Source organism: Citrus sinensis, chromosome 1 (assembly GCF_022201045.2).
Source record: "Citrus sinensis cultivar Valencia sweet orange chromosome 1, DVS_A1.0, whole genome shotgun sequence".
In the NCBI taxonomy this organism is placed as follows: domain Eukaryota; kingdom Viridiplantae; phylum Streptophyta; class Magnoliopsida; order Sapindales; family Rutaceae; genus Citrus; species Citrus sinensis.
In genome coordinates this window covers 19443646-19454151 of record NC_068556.1, presented here as the reverse complement: position 1 = coordinate 19454151, position 10506 = coordinate 19443646, and the positions used below count along the sequence as shown (strand labels likewise).

Here is a 10506-nt window from a genome sequence, read left to right as displayed (position 1 = left end):
CTTGATCTGAGTATGAGTCAAGGTCATGTGGTTCAGTTGATTTAGCAGTCGATAACGATGCTATTTGTCGAGCAAGACCTTCAACCATCTCCTTGATTTCTTTGATTCCTGAAGTTGATTCGCCAATGTGAACCTCATTCACTCCTTTAATTCTTCTAGTATTCCTGAGTGATCGACTCCGTTGTTGGGAATTATCCGCTTGTCGCTGGAAAAACTCCCAAATTTCTGATGCACTTTTTGACATTAGCTCTCCTCCACTTGTTGCCATTAGCCATTCTTGCACATTTGGTAGTAATCCCTCCAAAAAGTATTGGCATTGCTGCCATTTCTCGTACCCATGATGTGGACACTTCAAGAGTAGCCCATTGAATCGCTCCCATGTCTCAAAAAACTGCTCGTCCTCTCTCTGAGTAAACTCTGAGATTTCCCTGCGAATAGCATTGGTTTTATGCACTAGGAAATATTTATTCAAAAATTTAGTTACCATTTGTTCCCATGATGCAATGCTATTAGCAGGTAATGTATTAAGCCATGAACGAGCTCTATCTTTTAAAGAAAATGGGAATAATCTGAGTTTAACATCATCATCTGAAAAATTCTCATATTTAAATGTTTGACAAATGGCATAAAAATCATTCAGATGATTATATGGATCCTCATTTTCTAGGCCATAAAATGTGGGGAGACAATTTAGCACACTAGGTTTTAGTTCAAAACTCCTAGCAGCTACATTTGGGTATCTTATGCATGATGTGCTCAAATTAGCTAAGGGACTGAAGTAGTCCTTAAATGGCCTCTCCTGTGGTGCTTGTAAATCCATTTTATTTTTAATTTGTTTGTGTGTGCGAAGTGTTTTTTCTAATTCAAGGTCTATAGGTTCAAGATTAGGTAATAATGACCTACGACCATGCATGCAAAACAAATAAAATAAAAATAGAGATGGGAACAAAACAAATAAAAATAAAGAAGATGGAGAAATTACGATACTAACCTTATTGCGCTATTACAACCTTTCTATAAAAATACACAAAAATAAATACGTGAAATAAATTAAATAAAAATAAATTAATAAGATAAAAAAAATTAAAAAGAAAAATAAATTCAAAATTAAATTATAGAATTTTAAAGAAGAGAGAAAATAAATAAATAAAATTCTTAGCTCAAAATGTAAATTCACTTTTTTTTTCTTCTTTTCTTAATAAAAAAAAATTACACGAAAATAATTAAAAGAAATTATTCACAAAAATTAATTCTATGAATTAAAATTACTTACCTCCCCGGCAACGGCGCCAAAAACTTGTTGTGCAAATTTTAATGTACTCGCAAGCGCACGAATCTATTATAATATAGATCAATGGTGACGAGTGTCGATCCCACGAGGAGGTGGATTTTAATTGTGTAGAATTAATTTTGTGAATGGATGATTGGATTTGTGGTGGAAATGATTTGGAATATGCTACAACTTAAATTAAAATGGCGAGAATAAATTCTAAAATTGGTATTGAAATGGCGAGAAGAAATTGAAGAGAATTCTATTGAAATGACGTACTTGGGTATCTGGATCCGTATCAACATGCATCATGGGCTAAATATTCCTTATTAATGCCAATTAAATCATGAGGGGGGAATCCACACCTCATGAACCACGCTCTAATCAATATGGTGCTAAGGGCTTACCGTGCCAAATAATAATAACCTTATACTAGATAGCCGATGTAACCAAGGCGGTATCTAGACAAGACTATTATTATTTGTCGACGAGAAGTCAAAACATCCACAAAAATTAGAGGGGAAGAGAAAGTAAATTTACCAAATTAAGCCCATGACACATGTTGAGACTTCACCTTCAACCTAAGCTTGAAAGAAAATTAGCCACTCATAGTTGAACTAGGGGCAAAATGGAAATTTATTAAAATACGAAGAAACTACAAGATGGAGAGGGAATTACAGAAAATGGATCCCAAAAATGGATTCAGAGATATCAAATTAGGGGGGAGAGGCCCCCTTTTTATAGATACATGGTGTAAATCATGGCCATCGGATTAAAAACAGTTTGGACGCTCAGGATTGCGCCACGTCATCAGTCAACAGTCCACGGTTTGACCACGCGGATGAACAGTAACACGGTTTGACCCGACTTTGAACAGTAACGCGGTTTGACCCGGATGAACAGTAACGCGGTTTGGTTGAAAATAATCCTGTGTGATGCATGCACCGTACGCGAGATTTTTCGTCCACTGATATGCTGCCACGTCACCATCAACAGTACATAAGAATTTTAGTCCAACAGGATCGTGACACCTCATCAGTCAATGCCACATCATCGGTCAATGCCACGTCATCATCCGTCTATGTGAACAGTGTCGTGAACAGTAACGTATACAGTACCGTACACATGAATAGTGCCATTTTTCCTTTTATGCTCCTCCTAAGGTTTTTGACCGTCCTGAGTTCAAAAGTGATGTCCGTTTTGCCGTCTGATTTCTCCTTTATTGTGAAATGACTATAATGCCCCTAAAATACATAAAATACTTAATTAAAATAAAACACATGTAATTAAATCACAAGAAGGTTAAATACATAAAAGTAAGGGTTGTTAGTAAGACTTGAAATGTAAAATGACGGTTTTCTCCTTTATAAATATGCATTTTCTAACACTCAACACATACCACACTGTTAGTGCAGTTGTTATTTTTGTGTATATGGGCGACTGTTGGATGTATAAGCTGATGAAATTAAGTCAAATTGTGATTGTCACCAACTGTAAGCTGTGAAAATGCACATGTGACTGTTATTTAAATGATGATGTTATTTTACTTAGTGTTATTTTTCAATTTAATTAACTCATACTAATGTTTTTTTTCCTCTCGCCACAAATTAAAATGTTTGTTATTTTTTATTTGTGTTGTCGGTTTGGTGACATACAACTTGATGGTTTCGAATTTAATTATTTCTTTAAACAAGTAAAATATTGGTGATTTGTTTGGTGGAGACTGATATAATCTATTGCTGAGAGAACTAAATTATGTTTTAGTGGTTTTTGATTTCACCCTCCAGCCCTGCAAACATTCTGTAATTTGGGGAGACAGACACTTGTCGCCCTGGAGACGACATTTGTCGCTCGAAATTACAGAAATAAGTATTCTGTAATTTAGGGAGACAAGAACTTGTCGCCCGGGAAACATGTTCTATCTTCCCAAATTGGTTTGAATATTTTAGTCATTTCACAAATCAACTAACGGTCAACCTGTATGTATACTAACGGCAGGGGAGGTAAGTGAGAATACAATCAATCTCGCCATTTAAGTGAGATTATATCAAACCTTAGGGGAGATTTCTAAAAATAACCCTTCTTTAAGTGGAGCATTCAGCTCAAGCATATGAATATTAGCATAAAGTAAGTCACTTGGAATGTAACTTATGGCCCATGTTTGGCTCAGATATTTAATAGGAATTCATGAAATTAACTGGTACTTGAAAATTAACTTCGGAATTGAGAATTACCTCAATTCAATGTAGATAGTTAAGCTCAAGCTTATGCCCGTAATATAAGCCACTTATAATGGAAACCCATGGGCCCAATGCATGGATAGTGAACATTCCCATAATGCAAAACTACATTCTTTAAGTGGGCTATTTTTAAAACCTCCCCTGAGGTTTGATATAATTACACTTAAATGACGAGTTTGATTATATTCTCACTTACCTCCTCTGACGTTAGTATACATACGGTTTGACCGTTAGGTAACGAGGGCAAAAATGTAAAAGACAAGGCGAAATTCTTAAAGAATAAAAAAATAATTTAAAATTCATTGGATAATTGTATTAACCGATTACACACAATATTCATTGTGTAAAAAAGTGCATTTCTCTTTCCCTTCTCTTTCCCCAGCATAAAAAAACAATAGATGACATTCTCTCACAATTTTCACTCCACTCCCCTATTCTCATTTACTAAAACAAAAAGAAATACACATCAAGAGCATATATAACCCATGAAGAAGAAAAACATGGGTGGTTGGAGAAGGCCACCGACCGATGACGATTGACGGCGGCCTAAATATGCCCACTTGTATTGGAGTTTGTAAGAGGTTAGTTACTTTATCAAAGTTTAAAATTTTTAAATACCTTTGATTTTCTTATTTTTTGAGATTTTATAAGTGGTTGTTGGTTGTGTTTGATTTGTCTTGTTCATGAGTTCAGCCATATATGGCCATAAGTTGAAAAAAATTAATTTTTGGTTATTTTATGTTTGTAATTTATACCATACATAGTGTAATAAAGTATATAAAGCCAATAATTTGTTATTCTTATGCAATGGGTGTATGAAATAGAAGTAGTTTTAGTTGTAATTTTTATTTTTCTCGTCAAAGTTTGCTAAACTTGATCTGTTTATAAATTTACAGTGTTTGTGTGCGTCTGTCACTCAAACACAGTTCCTGCATTTTTGGGCGACAAGATTTGTCTCCCGTGCGACAAGCCCTCGTCGCACGAACACAGTTTCTGTGTTTTTGGGTGACATTGTTGTCGCATGTGCTACGAACCTATGTCGCCTGAATTCAGTTTCTGTTTTTTTAGGCAACAAAATTTGTTGCACGGGCGACAACCCATGTCGCCCAAAAACACTGTTTTTGTGTTTTGGGTGGCGACATGCTTTTGTCGCACATACAGACATTCTGTGTTTTTGGGTAACAAGTGATGTCTCCCATGTGACAATTTTTGTCGCACGAACGCAGTTTCTATTTTTTTATGCGATAGGCATGTCACAGATTTTCTATTGTAGGGAGCAGATTCTAGACAGCCCTCCACATGAAATTCTTCACCTTGGCTGGTAAGGTGAAATTCCTTAACGCTTTCCATATCTCTGAAGTAGTCCTTGAACTACTAAGAGGGGATGGGAACATGATTTTTTGGGCTATCTGAAATCCGCTTTTCACAGAATAATTTCCTTGCTTGTCATAATGCCAAAACAATTGATCCTCAGCAGGCTCTTTTTGAAGAGGAATACTTAACTCAACATCATCCTTACCAAAATTCTGGTAAATCTTTGTCACATCCTACTTGTTATCAGACCCAATTAGCTCAGATACATAATTATCAGTAGGCAAAGATGGCATTGATATAGGTCTGAAAGTTTCACCTCTTGGAATCCAGTTGCTGTTATAAATCTTAACATTATTTCCCCTACCAATCCTCCATTTGCAACCCTTGTGGATAACATTTTTTCCCACAGTATGCTTCTCCATATATAGAATGGATTTGACCCTAGTTTTGCATGCAAGAAATCCGTTTGTTTGAAATATCTTGCTTGCAAAACTTTGGTCACCAGTGAGTCGGGAAATTACAGAATTCTCCAAGTTTACTTTGTTATCAGCGCCTAATTAAAGCAAACAAAATCTCGAAACCCCATAGCTCCTCTTATTTTTGCTTTGCACATTTTTTCCCACTTAGCATGGATACACCTTTTGTCATTTTTGGATCCCCACCATAACTTTGCTATAGCTTTTTTGCATATCCTCACACAAGCTAATTGGGATTCTAAATCATAGTATAACAAGGAAACGCTTGAGATACAGCCTTAATCAGCACTTCCTTTCCCCCCGCTTGAGAAAAATTTATTCTGCCAATTTGATATTTTGCTGAGGACCCTTGGCTTTACATCATTGAAGAAGCTCTTTTTGTTTCTGCCCACCATAGATGGTAACCCCAAATATCTCTCATGTCTAGAAACCACATTGAGGTTAAATATTCCTTTAATTGCCGACACCTCCTCTGCTTTAGTGTTTCCACTAAAAAATATCGATGATTTATCTACGTTAAACAACTGCCCTGATGCTCTAGTGTAACAATCGAAGATTGTTTTTAAATGTTGACAGTCCGCCACAACTGTTCTCATAAAAACCAAACTGTCATCTGTAAATAACAGGTGTGATATGGTGGTAGAACTCCTAAATCTTAAACCATGAATCAGATTTTGCTCTTCCGCCTGTACCAGTAAGCTGGAAAACACCTCCGCACACATCATAAATAAATAAGGAGACAGCGGACAGCCCTGCCTTAGCCCCCTTTGAGGAGTAATTAGTCCCTTAGGCACTCCATTGATAAGCACCGATAAAGAGGTTGACGTGATACACTTCATTATCAAATACACCCAACTATGAGAAAAGCCTAATTTTTGCATTGATGCTTCAACAAAACTTCATTTCACCCTATCATAGGCTTTACTAATATCTAATTTCAAAGCAACCAGGCATTGCTTTTAACCCTTACTATGCCTAATTTTGTGAAGACACTCATAACCAATGATAATATTGTCAGTTATTAACATGTTGGGAATGAATGCACTTTGAGTGGGAGATATAATCTGGTGGAGTATGGTTTTAAGTCTTTTTGATATAGTTTTTGCCATAATACGATATATGACATCACACAAGCTTATAGGCCTAAAATCTGATACTTTCTTAGGCTTCTCTATTTTAAGAACTAAAGCAACGTATGTGTGATTCAGAGGGGCATGAGTACCTTTTCCTTTAAGCACGTGGAGACAAGTAGAAATTACACCTTTGTTGACTACCTTTCAGTGTTTCTGAAAAAATACGGCAAGAAGACCATTAGGACCTGGGGCTTTTGTAGGGCAATTTAGGCAAAGGCTGTGGAGATTTCATCCTCTGTGAAGGGTTACTCCAATTCTTCATTTATCTCATCTGATACCTTGGGATGTAATCCAGCAAGGGCAACTTTCATATGTTCTTGGGTGGGCTGGTAGTGGTGAACATCTTTGCAAAATAAGAACAAACCTCCCTCTCCACATCCTCTTCATCATCCATCCATTTTCCATTTTCATCATTAGTACTTCAGATTTTGTTCTTCCTCTTTCTCGATGAAGCTTTAGAGTGAAAGACTTTCGTATTCTTGTCACCCTCTTTAAGCTAGTCAGCTCGCGAGCGCTGCTTCCAGTAAATTTCTTCCTTAAGTAGCAAGTTATCAATTTGCTTCTCAAATGACTTTATCTCCATACCATTCTCCCTCTGATTTGGGTTTTGTTTCAGCACTTCCAGCTTGCTTACTAAGTTTTTCAACTTCCTCTTCTTACCGCTAAACTCAATTCTGATTCTGATATCTCTGTGCACCCAGCTACTACCATCTGACTTTGGCTGGCATTAAGTTGTTGTCTCGGTATTCCCTCTATCATGTTTGCTTGTTTAATGTCTTCTTCAGCTACGTGTCCAATTTATATTGGCTTTTTGTACCCACCCGTTTTCTCTAGGTCAACTCTGCCCCGGTTTCTTCCTGTGTGTTACCTAGTTGTCCATGGTGTTCTTGGCTTCCAGATTCCCCTGCTTTCTTGCCTCTGTATTAGTTTCCTCTTTCCTGACTCCTGTTTTGCTTAAAGCGATCTAGAAGTATACTTGCTTTCAGCCAAGGGCCAAAAGCAAGATCCTTTTGAGTTGACCTTTCTATTTCGCACATTCTCTGAATTGATGTCCCAGCTTACCACAGCAGAAACAGAAGTCTGGCCACCTTTCATATAGCACTGGTATTGGGATTTTATTCTCCCCATCTTGTTCTAGGAATATAATCTTCTTCAATTGTTTAGTTATATCAACTAAAATTCTAGCCCTCACATACTTCCTAATACACTCTCCAGTATCATCTGATTCTACTTTTTCAACTTTCCCAACGACTGCTCCGAGCTCCATCACAGCGTCTACATTCATGCACATTATCGGTAAATTTCGAAGATGAACCCAAAAAGGTGTATGAGTAAATGCCTGAATTGTGATGTTTCTGATACCCTTTGGTTCTATAAGGACTATCAATGCCCTATCGAAGTGCCAAGGACCCCCAGTTAGGACTCTTCTTTTATCTGCTTCAAGAGAGAATTTGAAAATGAAAATGTTGTCTCTCATATTCTCAATCTTCACCTTTCTCACTGTCCTCCATACTTGTTACATAGCCCCCCACAAACCCTCCTTGTTTACCACCCTCGTAATTAGTACTGTTAACATATATGTTTCTATAATGTTGATTTTGATGATAACAAATAAGATTAAGAATGATTAATCTTTTAAAAGCTCAAATTATTTTTTTATACATTTTTAAATAAATAATTATTTCCACATTATAAAGGTTTTATATTTAATGGAAAAATGATTTTATAAAATTAGTTGTTTTTCAAGTTTATGGTTTAATTGAAAGAGTTTTGAAAACTTTGAAATTAACAAGTATTGCTTGAAATTTTAGAGGACTTATTTGAAACGTTTCATAGCATTTTGGGCCATATCATAATTTCAAAAATTTTTGGGATTGACAAAGTATTATTTAGAAATTTTGAAATTAGACTTATTTGAAAACTTTCATAACGTTTCGGGTCATAATATAGTTTTATAAAGTTTTGGGGTCAAACTATAATTTTAGAAAATAATTTATTGTAGCAGTCACTGTAGCAAGCGGCTAACCGGATTTGAAAAATCGGTAAGCCAAATTTTGGATAGAATCTCTCCGAATTGAAAGCGGCTATCTGGATCCTGACAAACGGTAGACCGGATTTGGGCAGTAAACTTCTATAACATAAACGGCTATCCAGATTTCATAAGCGGCATACCGGATGTTCTGAAATTTAAATTTTTACTGTAACGGTAACATAAAAGCAGCTAACCGGATTCTATAAACGGTAAGCCGGTTATCACCAAAAAGTGAATAACGACTAGTTTTTTAACTCAAACTATATAAATTCAAATCCAATTCATTTTTGGTAATATTTTCAAGCATAAACAAGTGCACACAACTTATATTGAGTTTTAAATTCGAAAATCATCATAGATTAAATCTTCATTGAGCTATCATTTGTATATCCACTCTAAAAGAGAGTTGTTTATTGTAATTTTCATTTCTCATCAAATTTGTGAGTGTACAAGTGTGAAAAACACTTGGGGTGAAGAGATTGTGGAGATAATATCTTTGTTGTAAAGGTTCATTGACACCTTGGAAGTCAATTGTAAGCATTTGAAGCCTTGGGAGGCTTGGATAGTGAAATCTTCAAGCTTGGTTTGCTTGGAGGCGTGGATGTAGGCGGGGATTGCCGAACCACGTAAAAATACTTGTGTTTGCTCTCTCTTCCTTTACTCTTTTATTATTGCGCATTATTGAATTTATTATTTTTTATTTGATTAAGGCAATAGATTAAATTGTTGTGCGAATTGTTTAGCGTAAGTTTTAAAATCCCAATTCACCCCCTTCTTGGGTTGCATAACTTGCATTTCATTTGGTATCAGAGCCAGGTGCTCTTGTGTAGACTTAACCGTCTAGAGTTTAAGATCTATAGCAACCCAAATTAGCTCAACCTTCATGGAAGGCCAATCCATCACTAGACTTCCATTTTTTTATGGTAATGACTATCCTTATTGGAAAACTAGGATGAGAGTATTTTTATGAGCCTTAGATTATGAAATATGGGAAATAGTTTGTGATAGTTCATTCATTCCTAGGAAGAATGTTTTAAGTGAGTTGGATAAGAAAAATATGTCTTTAAATTCCAAGGCTATGAATGCTTTATTTTGTGCCTTAGATAAAAAGGAATTTCATAGAGTTTCAAATTGTTCTAATGCTTATGAAATTTGGAGAAAACTTGAAATTGTGTATGAGGAGACTACAAACGAAGAGGAATTTCATAAAGTGTCGAATTTGGCACTTATGGCAATTGGAGATGAATCGGATGATGAACTTGATGAGGTAAATTATCTTTCTACTTATGATGAATTACATGATGCTTTTAAAGAATTGCATGATGAGTGGATGAAACTTGGTAAAAATAATGCATGCCTTAAAAAGAAAATGCTAGAACTTACAAATGAAAAGGATGCCATGCAAAAATGCATTGATTCATTGAATGAGAAGCTAAAGGAATTAGAATTAGAGAATAAAACATTGCATAATGAAGTTGCATTATCAAATGAGAAATTCAGCACTTTACACAAGTATCTAGAATCACATGTAGATAACTTGAAAAATGAAAATGATACTTTACAAAAATGTAATGATTCATTAAATGAAAAGATTAAAGGACTAGAGTTAGATAATAAAATGTTGCATGATAGAATTGCATCATTTAAAGTTAAACAAAATATTTCGTATGAGCATGAAAAATCACATGTTGATAAATTGATGAAAGAAAATGATGTACTTAAGAAAAAGAGTAATGAGCTCAATGAAATTGTGTTAAAATTCACAAATGGTCAAAAGAACTTAGAAAAATTGTTAAGTACTCAAAAATGTGTATTTGATAAAGGAGGACTTGGGTATAAGCCTAAGTTGAAACAAAAATATTATAAGAATTATTTTGTTAAAGCTACCTCCACAAGTGATCATAAAATTGTATGTCATTATTGCAATCAAAATGGTCATATGAAGAATAGATGTCCAATTACAAGAAATGCATATTATGGAGTAAAATGTGTTTGGGTTCGAAAAGGAACCATTCCTAACACTCAAACACCCAAGAATATT

The 10506-nt window shown here is 35.3% G+C and overlaps 1 non-coding gene across 1 annotated transcript; it reads left to right on the top strand.

Annotated features, from left to right (window-relative positions):
- Positions 1-332: 332 nt before the first annotated feature.
- LOC127903857 (small nucleolar RNA R71) lies at positions 333-436 on the top strand. The gene has a single exon (XR_008056742.1). It is a non-coding gene; the product is annotated as a small nucleolar RNA R71 (small nucleolar RNA).
- The last annotated feature ends 10070 nt before the right edge of the window (positions 437-10506 follow it).